Genomic DNA, 16,910 nt, shown 5'->3' with positions numbered 1-16,910 from the left:
AGAGAAAGAGAGAAAGACAGAGAAAGAGAAATAAAGAGAGGGATAGAGAGAAAGAGAGAAAGAAAGTGGGAGAGAGAAAGAGAGAGAGTAAGAGAGAGAGAGAGAAAAAAAAGAGGGAGAGAGAATAAGAGAGAGAGAGAGTAAGAGATAGAGAGAGACAGAGAGAGAGAAAGAAAGAGAAAGAGAGAGAGACACAGAGAGAGAAAATTATGATTTCATAGCCATCATTTTGACTTTTGAAATTCACTCTTCGGTTACCCCTAAAAAAGGCAAAACTGCAGTCCAAGCAAATATTCCAGAACTCAATGCATACTTCTTCTTCACATTAACTAAAAAATAATAACAAAAATGCATAGGATGCCCAGGAGTGATTTGCATTTCTGAAAAATAAAAAGAGTTAAACTTTATTTCGGTACAAACTAAAATCTCCCGAATGAGTCGTGAACTCCCTTGCAGACCAGATTTGATCCAGCTTCAGGCTGTCCATAAAAAAAGGAAGCTGCTGCTTCTCTTGTTAAATCAGTTTCAAGCCAAAATTTCCTCACAGAGAACTGGGAAAGGCATTTTTTGGAAGGGAAAAAAATGGATATACGATCACATAATTCAATAACTGCACGAACCAGGCTGAAAAGGCAATCGGTTAAGAGAAATCAAATCTTTAGTTGGGAAGATAAATGGAAAGGAACAACAGGCAAGAGAAGTAAGCAATTCTGCCCCATCACTCTTGGTGAATCTGATGAATATCCATACAGAGAGTGTCAATTGCCTGGCCCTGTCTGATTTGGGGGGGGGTGGGGTGGGCTGCAGAATTGGAAAAATCTAGGCAAAATTCTTAGTAATCTTGTGTTTATTTGGGGGAAGAATGGGGGTTTGCAAAAACCTAACCGTATTTTCCGGCGTATAAGTCAACTTTCTAAAGCGTGGAAATCGGCGCCGAAGTTGGAGGTCGTCTTATATGCCGAGTCGTCTTATACACCGGAAATTACGGTAGTTTCCGGCGTATAAGACAACTTTCTAGGCATGGAAATCGGCGCCAAAGTCGGGGTCGTCTTATATGTCGAGTCGCCTTATACGCCGGAAAATACGGTAGGTAAAATTCTAGATCACCTTGTATTAATTTGGAGGAAAAAGGGAGCCCTCTATGAAACTTGATTGCTCTTCCTTCCTGTCAGGCACCCATATTATTCCAGCCCTTAAAGTTAATCAACGGTCATTGATTTCAATAGGATTTAAGTGGCTTGCTTGGAGATGGAACCTCCCAACGAAGTGAATGAAATCCCCTTAGTTTCTTTTTTAAAAAAATATATATTCAACGGGAGGTTGCTAATTCCTGATTTACGTCATGCCCAGATGTTAAGGGATTCGTCAGATAATATCCACGGATCGATGAAGATTCCACGTCCGCTGATGACCAGGATCTTTTTTTCAATACGGAGAGATCGATGGCATAATAATCAGATGTGAAATTTGGAGAAGGTCTGAAGATCCAGGCTAGGTCCCTTCTTGGCGCCATGGATCACCCCATAATGTTTTTTAAGATGCTTTCAGGCACGGAGGCTGGATGAGATGCTAGAGGCAGGCAGCGGTTCCTGCGTCAGGAGCTTGAAGAGAGAAGATGAACAGGCAAAATATTTCTCCAAGGGAGAGGCCATGGGGCCTCCGATCCTACGTAAATCACGCCACCTAAATGAGGCTGGGAAGCGAAAGAAACAGAAGCAGTAAGGTACCTGGTTATGACTCTAGGCAGAATAAGCATGGGTTTCAGGGAATCCTCGGCTTACGACCACAGTTGGTACTAGTTGCTAAGCAAGGCGGTTGTTAAATGAGTTGCTTCTCACTTCAGAACCACCTTTTTGCCATGGTCGTTAAGCGAATCGTTGCGCTTCTTAAGTGAATTATGCGGTCGTTAAGGGAATCCGGCTTCCCTCATTGACTTTTTTTCTTTCTTTCTTTCTTTCTTTCTTTCTTTCTTTCTTTCTTTCTTTCTTTCTTTCTTTCTTTCTCTCTTTCTCTCTCTCTCCTTCCCCCTTTCCCTTTTCTTTCTTTCTTTCTTTCTTTCTTTCTTTCTTTCTTTCTTTCTTTCTTTCTTTCTTTCTTTCTTTCCTTACTTCCCCCTTTCCCTTCCCTTTCTCTTTCTTTCTTTCTTTCTTTCTTTCTTTCTTTCTTTCTTTCTTTCTTTCTTTCTTTCTTTCTTTCTTTCTTTCTTTCTTCTTCTCCTTCCTTTTTCCTCTTTCTCTTTCCTTCCTTCCTTCCTTCCTTCCTTCCTTCCCTCTCTCTCTCTCTCTTTCTTTCTTTCTTTCTTTCTTTCTTTCTCTCTCTCTCCTTCCTTCCCCCTCCCCTTTCCCCTCCCTTTCTCTCTCTCTCTCTTTCTTTCTTTCTTTCTTTCTTTCTTTCTTTCTTTCTTTCTTTCTTTCTTTCTCTCTCCTTCCTTCCCCCTCCCCTTTCCCCTCCCTTTCTCTTTCTTTCTTTCTTTCTTTCTTTCTTTCTTTCTTTCTTTCTTTCTTTCTTTCTTTCTTTCTTTCTTTCTTTCTTTCTCTTCTTTCTTTCCCCTCCCTTTCTCTTTCTTTCTTTCTTTCTTTCTTTCTTTCTTTCTTTCTTTCTTTCTTTCTTTCTTTCTTTCTTTCTCCAATCAGCTTCCTCTCTGCCTTTTCTGCAAATTTCTTGATGCATTCTCCTTAGTTTCCCCCCCTTCTTTTCCTTCCAACCTTCACTTAACCATCCATGCAACAATCTAAGTAAAGAACAGATACGTATCCTGAGGTGCTGAAGGGAATTGCAGTAACTAGGCATCGGTTGCCTGTCCCTTGAGTTGTTCAGAATGTTTTTCATGCTTTATAAATATCTTGCAGGCAATAACAGTGTATCCGCAAAGAGCCCTGTCCTCAAATTACAATGCTAATTGAGTCTGACAATTATAGACATTAAATCGTGATAATCATAAAGCGGATCACCACATGATTGGACCCACTTTTACACCATTTTTTTTAAGCAGTCATTAAGCAAACCCATTGTTCACTCTGGACCCTTTTTTTTTGCCAGAAACCATAAGTATATACCAGTTTGTAGAAAAAAATATCGTAAGTAGCAGTCACATGACCCCTGGGGGCTACAAATGGTCATAAATACAGGCCAGTTACTGAGTGTCCAAAATGCAGTTGTCAACATCCAGCTTGAGAATCCAAATAAAACTCCAAGTTCATTCTGTCTCCAAAAATCTTCTTGTTTATTTTTTATTTATTTATTTTTGTTTAAAAAGTTTTTATTTTCCATTTATTCATACAAAATACGATTAACCATTGGTACCGCCTGCCCATTCCCCCCAGGCTGCGTCCACCCTCTCTAAACCTTCCCCACTTCCCTCCTCTTTCTCTCCTCCCCTCCTACTCTCTTCCCCTCCCCATCTCCTCTAACCATCCTACTTCCTCCCTACTCCTTCCTCCTCTCTCATCCCTCTCACACACATGAACGCAGCACAGGGGAAATGCCCAAGCATTTGCCATGACTACATTATCATTACCCACCCACTCACCCACCCACCCACCCTCAACCCTCCCCCCCTCGCTTCCCAGAGCAGAATACAGAGTTATTATTAAGAAAGTTAACAATAATAAAAAAAAGAAAAAAAGAAAGAAAAAAGAAAAAAAGGGGAAAAAACATCATACTTAACCTTTAACTCCCCTTAAATTAAGACATATAAACACATCTCTACAACAATTACTATAAAATTTACTCATAAAATAAATGAAACTTTAAAGTACCATATTTTTTTTGAATATAATCTGTCCATCTTCTCCATACAATAATATATCTTTCTTGTGTATGATCCTTCAAATAAGCAGAAATTTTTGCCATTTCTGCAAAGTTAGAAACTTTAAATATCCATTCTTCTAAAGTAGGCAACGAGTCCTTCTTCCAATACGAGCCTACTAATAACCTTGCTGCAGTTAATAAATTCAACATTAAAGTAGTTTCTTTGTCATTTAAATCCACAAAGATACCCAATAGGAATAATTGAGGGGTGAACTTTATCTTCCTGTTTATTGAATACACTTCATGGGCATGTCAAAGCATGTTGCCTGTTTCTTGGAAGAGGAGTTTCTCCTTGTGAGCATAACAAGGACTCACGTAGGCTGGGACAGAACACATTTTTCACGCTTACAACCTTTGTGGCAGCCCCATGGTCACGTGAACAAAATTCAGACACCTAGCATCTGACTCCTATTTATGACGGTCACAATATCCCGGGGTCACATGATTCCCTTTTGCAAACTTCTGACAAGCAAAGTCAACGGGGAAGCCTGACGAGCTGTAACAACCCAGTTACTATCTTATCAACTGCGGTGATTCACTTAACCACTGTGGCGAGAAAGTTCGTAAAATGGGGCAAAACTCACTTAACACGTCTCACTTTAAATCTTCGGGCTCAGTTGTGGTCGAGGACTGCCTGCATCCTATTTTGACAACCGAGAATAACATTCAAAAATGGTATTTCCTGGCTTTATCCCAGGAGGATTCTCCGGCGTGAAAAATGTCTTTTTCAATTCATTGTTTTCAGTCTTGTGTTGATTGACCGAAGATGGAAAGGTTTGGCTTTAGGCTGGCACAACGGGGCTTCCCCTTGCCTTTCCATCTTAAAAAGGTTTCCAAAACAGCTCACAATGTGGTAGAACAAGAACAAAATCAATCGGCGTTCTTCCTTTCTAAGTTGCTTTAACCTCGGTAAGAATCAGGGAGATATTTGGGAACTGCTAAGTAAGCAAAAAGAACAGAAAAGGGCTTTTATATATATATATATAGATAGATGTTGGAAACATAGACAGTATAAAGAAAAGACTCAGATTGCTCCTTTCTGGACCCATCCAGTATGTCAGGAGGAAAGAGACAATCTGGCTGGCTAAGAATGCATTATTATTTTTTATATAAATATTTTATTAGATTTTATAAGGATAAGGAAGGGATAAGGTTGGTATGGGTATTGGGTAGGGTTAAGGAATAGAGTTAGGTAAGGTGACCAACTTTTTTACAATGAAAAGGAGGACACAAATAAATTGAAGAAAAAAATATAAATAAAAGAAATATTTTATTCATTGCAACAATAATACAGACAACTTGCATGTGCAAAGTTTGCCAGCCAGCGGGTGTTTTGGGGCGCTCAGCAGCAATTCCTATTGGCTTTCGAAAGCCAATAGCGGGAGAAGCACAGCTCATGCAAAAGTTGAAAAAAAACCATCAAAAAAAAGGTGCCGGAACGCCGTTCTAAGCGTTCTGTGAGGGGAAAAAAAAGCCCTGCAGATTAGTCTTCAAATATCGAAAAGGAGGACATGAAGGAAGACACTTTTTGAGGGAGGACAAAACTTACAAAAGGAGGACTGTCTTCCCTAAAGGAGGACAGTTGGTCATCTTAAGTTAGGGCAAAGGTAGGTACAGTAGTGGGGTTACCCCCAACAATAATTCCACACTTTAGCAAGCAGACTATCTTCTGGGTACAAATATTAGGTGACAATTAATATAATACTAAACAATTATAATCACTAAGGATAACAATAAACATAAAAATAATAGTTAATCAGTAAGTAGCATTCATCCTATTAAATTTCACAATCCTTTCTCACTACAACTTATTGCTAACCATTGATAAAAAATTTTCGCATGTTTTGAAATAAACTGAGTCTTCTTTCTCTTTAATCTCTAAAGTTAGTCTATCCATTTCTGCACATTCTAAGATTTTCGTAATTATAATCTGGTCGGGTGGTAGGTTTTCGTTTTTCCAAAATTGGGCAAATGCTATTCTCGCAGCTGTCAATACATGTAATATTAAATATTCGTTCTCTTTTCCATGATTAAGTCCTAATATTCCTAACAGGAACAGAACGCATTATTTTAACCAATTTCAATAAAATAGATTTCTGGTTTTCTTATGGAATGGATTTTCAGACTGGTCCTCCCCGTGAGGCTGACAAACTTTGACATATTCCGCAGCTATAAAAAAAATAGTGGTTCCTCCAGATGTTAGATGACATTTCCTACCACATCTGATCTTTGACACTAGAAAAAAGGCTGGTGGGGATCACTAGATCCCTCATTTTTTGTATTTATTTTCAAAGTCAGGGTTAAGGTTAGCCCTGCCTTAGGTCTAATCTGCATTGTCTCAGTGGGAATCCAGCCACTGGTTGTGTTTGAAGGAAGGCAACCTCTGCCTGTCTTTTTCTGCTCCTGGTTAAAAGAAGTATTTTCTGACTTGTGCTAGTTCAAGTGTGGAAGTCCAGATGGCCTGTCACAGTTCATTTTGTTGAGGCAAACACCCCCAACTCCTGTTGGCTGCTCGGGTCTGTGGCAGAAACACCTTTTCTCTTCCAATCTTGGGCTGTGGTCCTCTGGGACCAATAGGAGAACTTTTTCACACATTCAGGGCTGGAAGAATGAAAAGTCTTCACTGCTCCAGGAAGGAAGGAAGGAAGGAAGGAAGGAAGGAAGGAAGGAAGGAAGGAAGGAAGGAAGGAAGGAAGGAAGGAAGGAAGGAATGTGAAGGGAAGGCAGGCAGGCAGGGACAAAAGGAGGGAGGGAGGAAGGAAGGAAGGAAAGAAGGAAGGAAGCTGGAGAGTATGTGGCAGGCAGGCAGGGACGGAGAGAGAGAGGGAGGGAGGGAGGGAGGGAGGAAGGAAGGAAGGAAGGAAGGAAGGAAGGAAAGAAGAAGGAAGAAAGAAGGAAGGAAGCTGGAGAGTGAGAGGAAAGCAGGCAGGCAGGAAGGAAGGAATGAGGGGAAGGCAAGAAGGGAGGGAGAGGGAGGGAGGGAGGGAAGGAAGGAAGGAAGGAAGGAAGGAAGGAAGGAAGGAAGGAAGGAAGGAAGGAAGGAAGGAAGCTGGAGAGTAAGTGGAAGGCAGGCAGGCAGGGATGGAGAGAGGGAGGGAGGGAGGAATGAGGGGAAGGCAAGAAGGGGGGAGGGAGGGAGGGAGGGAGGGAAGGAAGGAAGGAAGGAAGGAAGGAAGGAAGGAAGGAAGGAAGGGCCTATCTTATCACAGCTCAACCAGTGAACTTGTACCAAAAATGGCTATTGACTCCTCATTTTGACACATAGCAGAAAGAAAGAAAAAAAGAGACAAGGACTGCTTTCCCAGTAGTTGGAGGATGGGTTTGTGTGTCTTCTCCTGGAGCCATGGCTTCTCCTCAGACCAGGACAAGTAGTCACAAAGAGATTTATTAAGGTGACCAACTTTTTTACAGTGAAAAGGAGGACACAAGTAGATTGAAGAAAAAAATATCGTAAATAAAAGAAACATTTTATTTATTGCAACAATAATACAGAAAACCTGCATGAGCAAAGTTTGCCAGCCGGGTGTTTTGGTGCGCTCAGCAGCAATTCCTATTGGCTTTCGAAAGCCAAAAGGGGGAGTAGCACAGCTCATGCAAAAGTTGAAAAAAAAAAACCATCAGAAAAAAGGTGCCAGAAGGCCGTTCTGAGCGTTCTGTGAGAAAAAAAAAAAAGCCCTGCAGATTAGTCTTCAAATATCAAAAAGGAGGAAATGTAGGAGGACACTTTTCAAGGGAGGACAGAACTTACAAAAGGAGGACTGTCCTCCCTAAAGGAGGACTGTTGGTCACCTTAGATTTATTCATGTTTTTCCTTCAGTCTGCTCTACCTTTGCACAGGTAGAGATACCCAGCTTCTCCCTTGTGCGATGTATGGGACAGGTGACCAAGAGGGTAATGCTATCAAAACAGTGTGATTATTTTTTTCCCCAATCCTTTCCCCTATGCTTCATTTATTGCAGTTTAGGAAAGAATCTGGCACTTGACTGATAAAACATTTAGCTACTCAAGTTAACTAGCACCAGAGGCAGGAGCATCAAATTAAGCCTGATTGATATCACTGAAAGCCCAGTGGGATTAATTCTCTAGGTCCACTTTAAGTGATTCATTGCCAAATAAATAAACAATTAGAGGCAGAAGCTTACATAACAGCTAAAAAAAGAACTGCACTCCCTCCCCCAATATTAATAATTACATGGCTAACTTTTATTGTATGGTCTGAATATTAAGAGATGTAAGGAACCACCATGTCCTTCTCCCACCCCAAAATTATTCATGCTTGAAAATGAATCTTAAAAAGGGGGAAAGGAATGATATTCAGAGATATATTTTTTTTAAAAAATGGTAGAATTTTGTGAAAAAGGTACTGCGTGAAAATTGCAAAATTTCATGTCCCATTTGATAGATTTTATTTCCTTGGCACATACAGTTAGTCCTCAGCTTACAACAGTTCATTTAGTGACCATTCAAAGTTACAACGGCACTGAAAAAAGTGACTTATGACCATTTTTCACACTTATGACCGTTGCAGCATCCCCAGGGTCACGTGATCAAAATTCAGAAGCTTGTCGACTGATTCGTATTTATGACGGTTGCAGCATCCCGGGGTTATGCGATCCTCTTTTGTGACCTCCTGACTAGCAAAGTCAACGGGGAAAGCCAGATTCACTTAACAACCATGTTACCAACTTAACAGCTGCAATAATTCGCTTAACAACTTTGTCAAGGAAGTGGTGTGATTCCTCGCCAGTCAGTAGACCAGGCAGCTGAGTCTGAGGAATCAGAGGAGGAGGAGGGGCGTGGAGGAAGGCTCTGTGGAGGAAGGCTCTGAGGAGCTCCAAGACTTAGAGTCGGACGAGGAGCCTGGCCCCTCTACTCGTGCTCAGGCTGAGACACAGCTGTGCTGGGAGTCTGAGTTGGACAGTGATGAAGAACAGTTGGGACAAATCCCGGATGCACGAATGTGCAGACAAGAGAAGAGAGTAGGACAGAGGAATGCAATGGGGTGGCTTCAAAGGCAAAGGAGAAGGCATTAGGAAGCCACACCTTGGCTGAATTATAAAAGGGAAGATGTGGGAGGTGCTGGTTGCCAAAGGCAACTGTTCGTGTTGAGGATTGAGTTTCTGTGGACTGTGTTTGTTTGCCTTGGACATTGACTCAGGTCTGTGAGAATAAAAGGGGATTGTTTTTTTCTTGCGGTTCCTGCCTGTTTCTTGGAAGAGGGGTTTCTCCTTGTGAGCATAACAAGGACTCATGTTGGATGGGACAGAACAGCAAGGTTGTAAAATGGGACAAAACCCACTTAACAAATGTCTCACTTAGCAACATAAATTTTGGGCTCAATTGCGGCCGTAACTTGAGGACTAACTGTAGTGCTCACACATCAACCATCTATAGTCAGAAGAAACTTCTGCATCTATAATACAGCATGTGAATTAGCCAGCATGTGAGTTCAGAGTCAGAGAAAGTAATAATAAAAAAGGTTAGAAGTGAATACATCACAAAAATGAAGAACATCCTAAAGTCTAAATTCGGTGGAGGAAATATCGTCATGGCGATTAACACTTGGGCAATTATTAGATACACTGCTGGAATCATGGACTGGATTCAAGCAGAATTAAAAGCCATGGATAGGAAGACCAGAAAAATAATGCCAATGAATTATCTCCTTCAACTACCTAGTGATGTTGATAGACTCTACCTACCAAGGCAAATAGATAGGTGTGATGACCCAGGGCACAGCACAGAGGCAATGCAGTCAGCTGGCAATTCAAACAGTTCTTTTATTGTTCCAAATTTTCCCCAAATGCTCCCATGTTTGCTGGCAAATCTCCAACAAAAGAACACACCCACCCCTTCAGCCAACTCTGGCTGAAAGTAGGTTCAAATACAGTCTGATTAGCATAAGAAAGTACTCAAGGCCATAGAGATAACAAGGAAGAAAGCATAAACTTAGCAAGTCTGTTTGAATCCAAGCTTGCCTGAGCAGTTTTCAAAAGAGAGAATCCGAAATACAGTCCGAGGTCTTTAAACATACAAGTAACGTGGTCAGTCAATCCAATGGTCAGAGTTTCCGGGTTTCCAACCAGAAGTCACAGAACAAGAGATCAGCAACAACACACACAAAACTCCAAGGAATCAGCATTTGTTCCCGACAAATGCCTCTATCCACAGCGTCTCCTTAAGTCTCAGTCTCCAGGTGTGCCTTGTGGAGAGGGGACAGGATGCTCTCCTCCCAAGTAGTTGAGCCTGCCTGCGTTGTTCCCTCCTTCTCTCCACTCTCTGTGCTCTAGGATCAGGTGGGGGTGGCCCTTGCTCATTTGCCTGCCTCTATTGTTCCTCCTGTTCCAATCCTGAAGGGCCCTGGCCTGCCTCGGCCTGCTCTTCCCCACATTCCTTTGAAGCCACAGACACCTCTCCCTCACCCTCCATAGGGTTCCGTTCCAGTTCCATTTTCCTCCGCAGATTCAGGCTCAGAGGAGGCATGACAGTAGGCGTGAAATGTTGCAAGTACATCAGATGGTTGAAGAAGGGAAAAAAAAGGTCAGTGGAAGAATATTTGAAGGACAGTGAAGAAGCTGCACTGAAGCTAGCATACCAGGAATGCCTACTGAGTACTGGAGAGGCCAAACTGGCTTACTGTCATGGTTCTGGTAGATGAGACCAATTAAAATAATTTCAAGGTAAGGGATTCTTCCTCAAAGAACATTTTTATTTGGCTAAGAAATAATGACACATACAAAGGTAAACCCAAGACTAAATTCCCCTCACCTTGGTTATAAAGTTGCAGGTTGCAATTCCCACCCCAGTTAGATGTCATAAATCATATTCACCAATTGTTGGAAAACACGGGCACTCCTCCCAGTTCTCCAGCCCGCCAAAATGTTATTGTCAAAGCTGCTAACATCAGATGTTTTTGCATTGACAACAGATGGAAATGTAACCATCTTTTCCCTTTTGCTTTTAGAGTTAGATGATGCTGGGAGGGGGGGATGTGAACGAGAGTCTAGCTAGACATAACACACCAAACCTAGCGTGAGAAACAAAGGTTATTGTAACCAGAACTGATAAGGATTTGGCAGGCTGGAGAACTGGAGAGGAAGCCCGCGCTTCAAGCTAATTGGGGAATGTGATTTATGACTGTTAATTAGAGGAGGGAATTGTGCTTTGATACTATGTGCTCAGGGGAGGGAATCCAGTTTTTGGCTTCGATTATGCACTGCTGATGCTATGCTACTCAAAATAAAGATTACTTAAGGTAAACAATGCCTCGAAGTTCTTTGAAGAGTTTCATCTGTCGAAACCATGACAGTTATCAGTAATGACCTTGGTTCCCATACATGAGAATTGTTTTGGCTAACTGAGAACTACACCCCCCTCCCTCCTTCTAATCTAATTATGTGGCAACCGAAGACGAAGTGAAAATGGCTTCAGTTCAGTTCGTCGCAGCGTTGATCAGGAAGGCCTACTGAGTACTGGAGAGTCCAAACTGGCCTACAAGGAAGACCAAATGAAGAACAGAATGGAGCCATGGGAAGACAAAGCATTACATGGTCAGTACATTAAAAAAAAATAGCAGGCAAAGCAGGTAACAACAATGGCTGAAAACAGGAAAGGTGAAGAAAGATACAGAAGGGCTAATTCTGGCTGCACAGGACTAAGCCTAAAAAACAAATGCATACAAAGTTGGAATTGAGAAGACAGCAACAGACAGCAAGTGCTGCCTATTGAAAAGAGGCTGAAGAAACAGAGGATCAACTGCTAAGCTGCTGCAAGAAGATCACCCAGACTGTCTACAAGCAGCGGCACGACAAAGTAACAACAATGGTGCATTGGAAGATCTGCACGGAATACCATTTGCCTCCAAGCAAGAACTGGTGGGACCATAAAGTAGAGAAAATAATAGAAAATGAAGAAGCTAAATTGCCCTGGGACTTTAGAATTCAAACAGACAAGCACCTGCCACACCCCCCAAACTTAACAATTGTCAATAAAAAGACAAAAGAAGTCTGGATAGTGGATGTGGCAGCAGTTGGATCCATCAAAATAGAAGAGAAAGAACTGGAGAAGATAACAAAATGCAAAGTCCTGCAAAGAGAAATAGAACGACTGTGGCAAAAGAAAGCAAAGATAGTAGCAATAGTGATGGGCACCTTGGGTGCCATCCCAAAACATCTGGAGCATCCCTTGAACACCATCAGTTGATTCTCCAGACTAACACTGATGTGAGTCTTGTAATTTTGTCTTCTGAATAATTTTCTCAGCATGGGCAGCCTTATTAATTGCCACTATTACCAGTCACAAAGTTGAAAAATAGTTGTATAACAAATATTAGAGAACATTATTTTTAGAAATGTCTGCTTCACTGGATCATTTATCACTGTGTTGTATCACCTGATTAAAAAATGCTTTTAGTATTTGTTCCTCCGTGCAATCCCATCTGTGTTTTCTTCATCCTGCCAAAAAATACATCCCCTCAATATCTGATCAAATTTCTTTGCAAGAATTTTTGGCTGTGATTTTCTTGTGCCCCTTCCTGACTTTGCTGCTTTCTCCAATTAATTAATACCGTGCTTTTCTGAGGGACACCAAACTTGGAACAAATCCCTGAAGAATCAAACACGAGTTCAAAAAATAAATTAAAAAAACCCCACCTAACACGACTGCATAGAAGAATATTCCCCAGAAACTTGGATCAAAACTCTAATTAAAATAAACTGATACAACTTCAGCAGTTTTCAGGGGTCAGGGATGGCTGTGAAACACATTGGCGTGGAGGTAAAATTTGATACGCTTCGGAAAAACCAAGCATCTTTGCTTCTTTGAAAAATCTTTTGGAGAAAGTGTTGCATTGATTATATTTGTCTCCTAGCTGAAGGCAATACCTTAAATAACCATCATACCCTAGTTTGGGCTAATTAATATTCTATGCCTAGAAAAGAGGGAGGGTGGAAAACGAGAAGACCAGAGAGCTTGGATCAACTCAGCAAAAAAATCAGCAACAAAGCCTGTGTGTATGTGTTGAGTGTATTTAATGAGAAAGAGTACAGAGAAGAGCAGCAGTGATGATCAGGGGACTGGAGGCTAAAACATATAAGGAACGGTTGCTGGAATTGGGTATGTCTAGTTTAATGAAGGACAAGGGGGGACAGGATAGCAGTCTTCCAGTATCTCAGGGGCTGCCCCAAAGAAGAGGGAGTCAAGCTATTCTCCAAAGCACCTGAAGGCAGGACAAGAAACAACGGATGGAAACTAATCAAGGAGAGAAGCAACCTAGAACTAAGGAGAAACTTCCTGACAGTTAGAACAATTAACCAGTGGAACAACCTGCCTCCAGAAGCTGTGAGTGCTCCATCACTGGAGGCTTTTAAGAAGAGACTGGACAGCCATTTGTCTGAAATGGTACAGGGTTTCCTGCATGAGCAGGGGGTTGGACTAGATGACCTCCAAGGTCCCTTCCAACTTTTATTATTATTATTATTATGGATCATCGCACAGTCAGCCAGACGTTCAGACTGGATTTGGCATTTTGTCTACCTATCGAGTCCTTACCCAGGACCTGGGATAGGCAGATGTGGATTTTTGATGGTATTACAGATATCGTCGCAGGATGGAAGCAGTTCCTAATAAGGCTGCCTTTTGCAATTGACTAATAGCGAATTTGTCAATGCCAATGGTGTTCAAATGGTGCTCCAGCTGTTTTGGGATTGCACCCAAGGAGCCTATCACTATTGGTACTACCCTTGCTTTTATTATTATTATTATTATTATTACTACTACTACTACTACTACTACTACTACTACTACTACTACTGCTACTACTACTACTACTATTATTATTATTATTTTTCACAGGCTACTTGATATGTGAAAATAGGAACTGGCAATTCTAACTGGTATCTAGCTAGTCCTCAATGTATGGCCAGAATTGGGAGTTGAGACCAGAATTTTTATTGCTAAGCAAGGAGGTTGTTCAGGGAATTGCAGCTGACTGATTTATTAAGCAATTAAGGAGAAACTTCCTAACAGTGAGGAAAATTAACCAGCCAAAAGGCGTGCCTCCAGAACTAGTGGGTGCTTCATCACTGGAGGTTTTTAAGAAGAGACTGGACAGCCAACTGTCTGGAATGGTATTGGGTCTCCTGCTTGAGCAGGGGGTTGGACTAGAAGACCTCCAAGGTCTCTTCCAACTTTTATTCTGCTACTCTTTTTTTCTTCCTTCCTTCCTTCCTTCCTTCCTTCCTTCCTTCCTTCCTTCCTTCCTTCCTCCCTCCCTCCCTCCCTCCATCCATCCCTTCTCCATCACTGTTCGAACAGTTGGTAAACAAATGATTGTAAGTCAAGGACTACCTTTATCAGAATAATAACAGAATAATAGGATTAGAAATCTTTCAGTCCAACCCCCTGATCAAGCAGAAAATCTATAATATTTCAGACAAATGATTGTCCAAATTCTTTTTCAAAACTTCCAATGTTGGAACATTCACAACCTCTGGAGGCAGGTTGTTCCACTGATTAATTGTTCTAACTGTCAGAACATTTCTCCTTAGTTCTCGGTTGCTTCTCTCCTTGATTAGTTTCCATCCATTGCTTCTTGTCCTGCCATCAGGCGCTTTGGAGAATAGCTTGACTCCCTCTTTGTGACAGCCCCTGAGATATTGACCCACTAAAGTTCATCATTAACTCTGGACAATTCCAGACCAGGATCTTTGAAACAGCCCTGTAAGGATTATGAATATCTCTTCTTTTATGGGTGGGACCTTGGTCATTGTCTAGACTCCCTCTAGGTCATTGGCTGGAAAGTGCAGTGATTGACTTCTGTAGTTTTCGGTATTTCAAGATCAGCAAAAATCCAGAGGGTCGAAGGCTTGCTCTAAACATTTTATGAGCAGTTTCTGAGGGGAAGCAATGCCATGCCATGCCATCCTGTTCTACCCTTTCCCACTGCAGTGGGCCTTGGATTCGTTTGATTAGAACTTGGGATGGCATCATCACATTTTGTGCTGACCACAGCAGGAGAGTTAATACTCTAGGACTCTGAATAATGCACTGTGGTTATAGATCCATGTGCTCTTCTTGGCTGGGTCCCCAGTATTCTGAATTGGCCAAGGTAACAAGAACTGTGAATTTCAAGGGACTTCTGGTTTTGCGCAATAGCACGCAGGAAAAGTAGAAGAATTATTATTCACACTGGAGGAAATTCACACTCGGTCATTTGCAGGAGGGGGTTGTTGATGGTCTTTCTCAACAACTGAGCAAACATCTTTGTTTTATGAGAGAGTTCTTCTTCTTCTTCTCCTCCTCCTCCTCCTTCTCCCTCCTCCTCCTCCTCCTCCTCTTCTTCTTCTTCTTCTTCTTCTTCTTCTTCTTCTTCTTCTTCTTCTTCTTCTTCTTCTTCTTCTCTTTCTCCCTCCTCCTCCTCTTCCTCCTCCTCCTCCTCCTCCTCCTCCTCCTCCTCCTCCTCCTCTTCTTCTTCTTCTTCTTCTTCTTCTTCTTCTTCTTCTTCTTCTTCTTCTTCTTCTTCTTCTTCTTCTCCTTCTCTTTCTCCCTCCTCCTCCTCCTCTTCTCTTCCTCCTCCTCCTCCTCCTCCTCCTCCTCGCCTCCTCCTCCTCTCTCTCTCTTCCTTCTTCTTCTTCTTCTTCTCTTCTTCTTCTTCTTCTTCTTCTTCTTCTTCTTCTTCTTCTTCTTCTTCTTCTTCTTCTTCTTCTTCTTCTTCTTCTTCTTCTTCTTCTTCTTCTTCTTCTTCTTCTTCTTCTTCTTCTTCTCCTCCTCCTCCTCCTCCTCCTTCTCCTCCTCCTCCCAAATGTAGCTTATGGCATTTTCATCTGTTGGGTCCTTGGTGCTCTCTGTGCTTGGTGACTTTCTTGCAGACTTTTCATTACCACCATAATATCATCCGTTCAACCCAGAGCCTCAAGTATTCTCAAATATGCAGAGGAAATGGGATATAAAGAGATAGTTTTATAGGGAAGCTTGCCCCAGGTGTGGAAGTGTGTACGTGCTGATTCTAGGGTGACACTTGAGCAGCGTGGGCATGTGTGCATGTTGACCCTAGACTCAGGGCTGATTAAATCAAGTGATGTGGATTGAGTCTCTTCATTTGAACTGTGAGATTATAATTATGTTTACTTTGTGTTAATTGGGTTTCGTGGGTTGGCCTGTTTATGCTTACAATTTGACATAAGTGTTTAATTAACTCCTATGTTTTCTATGAGTTTAAAGGATTTTGGAGGCTGTTAATGTAACTTTTTTTTATATGATTCCCTATACAATATTTCTAACAGTTACGATATATACATTTACAAATTCTTCCCACATATGTCACAAAGTACACAAGAGCTGTGCAGGAGTTTGCTGTGACCTTGATTTTGACATTTTGGATCCCAGCTTTAACCTCTGTTTGAACGCCCTTGACCCTTTGGCTGGCGAGTTCTTATTTCATTTATTGTCATGTGCTTGCTTGAAATAATGAAGTGGAAGAATGTTCTTCTAACATCCTATGAGTTTCATATTTTTTGTTTTTGTTCTGGCATGGCATTCTCTTGACTTGTGGGCCTCCAACTAAGCTGAAAGGAATAGTCCTCCTGGAAATTATTCCCAGGAAGCTTCATAAATGCTTGATGTAGGGAGATTGTACATGCAATTTGATTACAATAACAATGCTAACAAGCTTACCCTCACTGAATTAGGCTTGAATAATTGAATGAAAATTAGAGAGCAGACATCCAAGCAGCTCAGTAAAAATGTGTGTTTTCTGCAAACAGCTGTGCTCCAGTTTTATGTAATAAAGCTGCACCTGAGCCCTGCAATATTTATGTATGGGGGGGGGAACAAGGATTTTCTACTCATTTCTTTCCTCCGTTCGTTCCTTCCTTCATTCGTTCATTTGTTCCTTCCTTCCTTCCTTCCTTCCTTCCTTCCTTCCTTCCTTCCTTCCTTCCTTCCTTTGTTCTTGTCCTCCCCCTCTCCCTTCCTTCTTGTCCTCTCTTCCTTCCTCCCTCCCTTCTTTCCTTCCTCTCTTCCTTCCTTCCTCCCTCCCTCCCTTCCTTCCTTCTTGTCCTCCCTCCCTTCTTCCTCCCTCCCTTCTTCCTTCCTCCCTCCCT

At 41.8% G+C, this 16,910-nt stretch overlaps 1 protein-coding gene across 4 annotated transcripts in view; it reads right to left on the bottom strand.

Moving 5' to 3' along the window:
• Positions 1-4,191: 4,191 nt before the first annotated feature.
• LMNTD1 (lamin tail domain containing 1) overlaps positions 4,192-16,910 on the bottom strand; it is an 88,633-nt gene continuing 75,914 nt past the window's right edge. For all 4 annotated transcript variants that reach the window (XR_005558436.1, XR_005558437.1, XR_005558439.1 and 1 more), the window contains one exon: positions 4,192-4,748. The gene's annotated coding sequence lies outside the window, so the exon portion shown is untranslated. The remainder of the gene's footprint in view (positions 4,749-16,910) is intronic.

The sequence above is a fragment of the Crotalus tigris genome, unplaced genomic scaffold (genome assembly GCF_016545835.1).
Source record: "Crotalus tigris isolate CLP2741 ecotype Arizona unplaced genomic scaffold, ASM1654583v1 scf7180000018925.3142382, whole genome shotgun sequence".
Classification (NCBI taxonomy): domain Eukaryota; kingdom Metazoa; phylum Chordata; class Lepidosauria; order Squamata; family Viperidae; genus Crotalus; species Crotalus tigris.
This window is presented reverse-complemented; position numbering and strand designations above follow the sequence as displayed.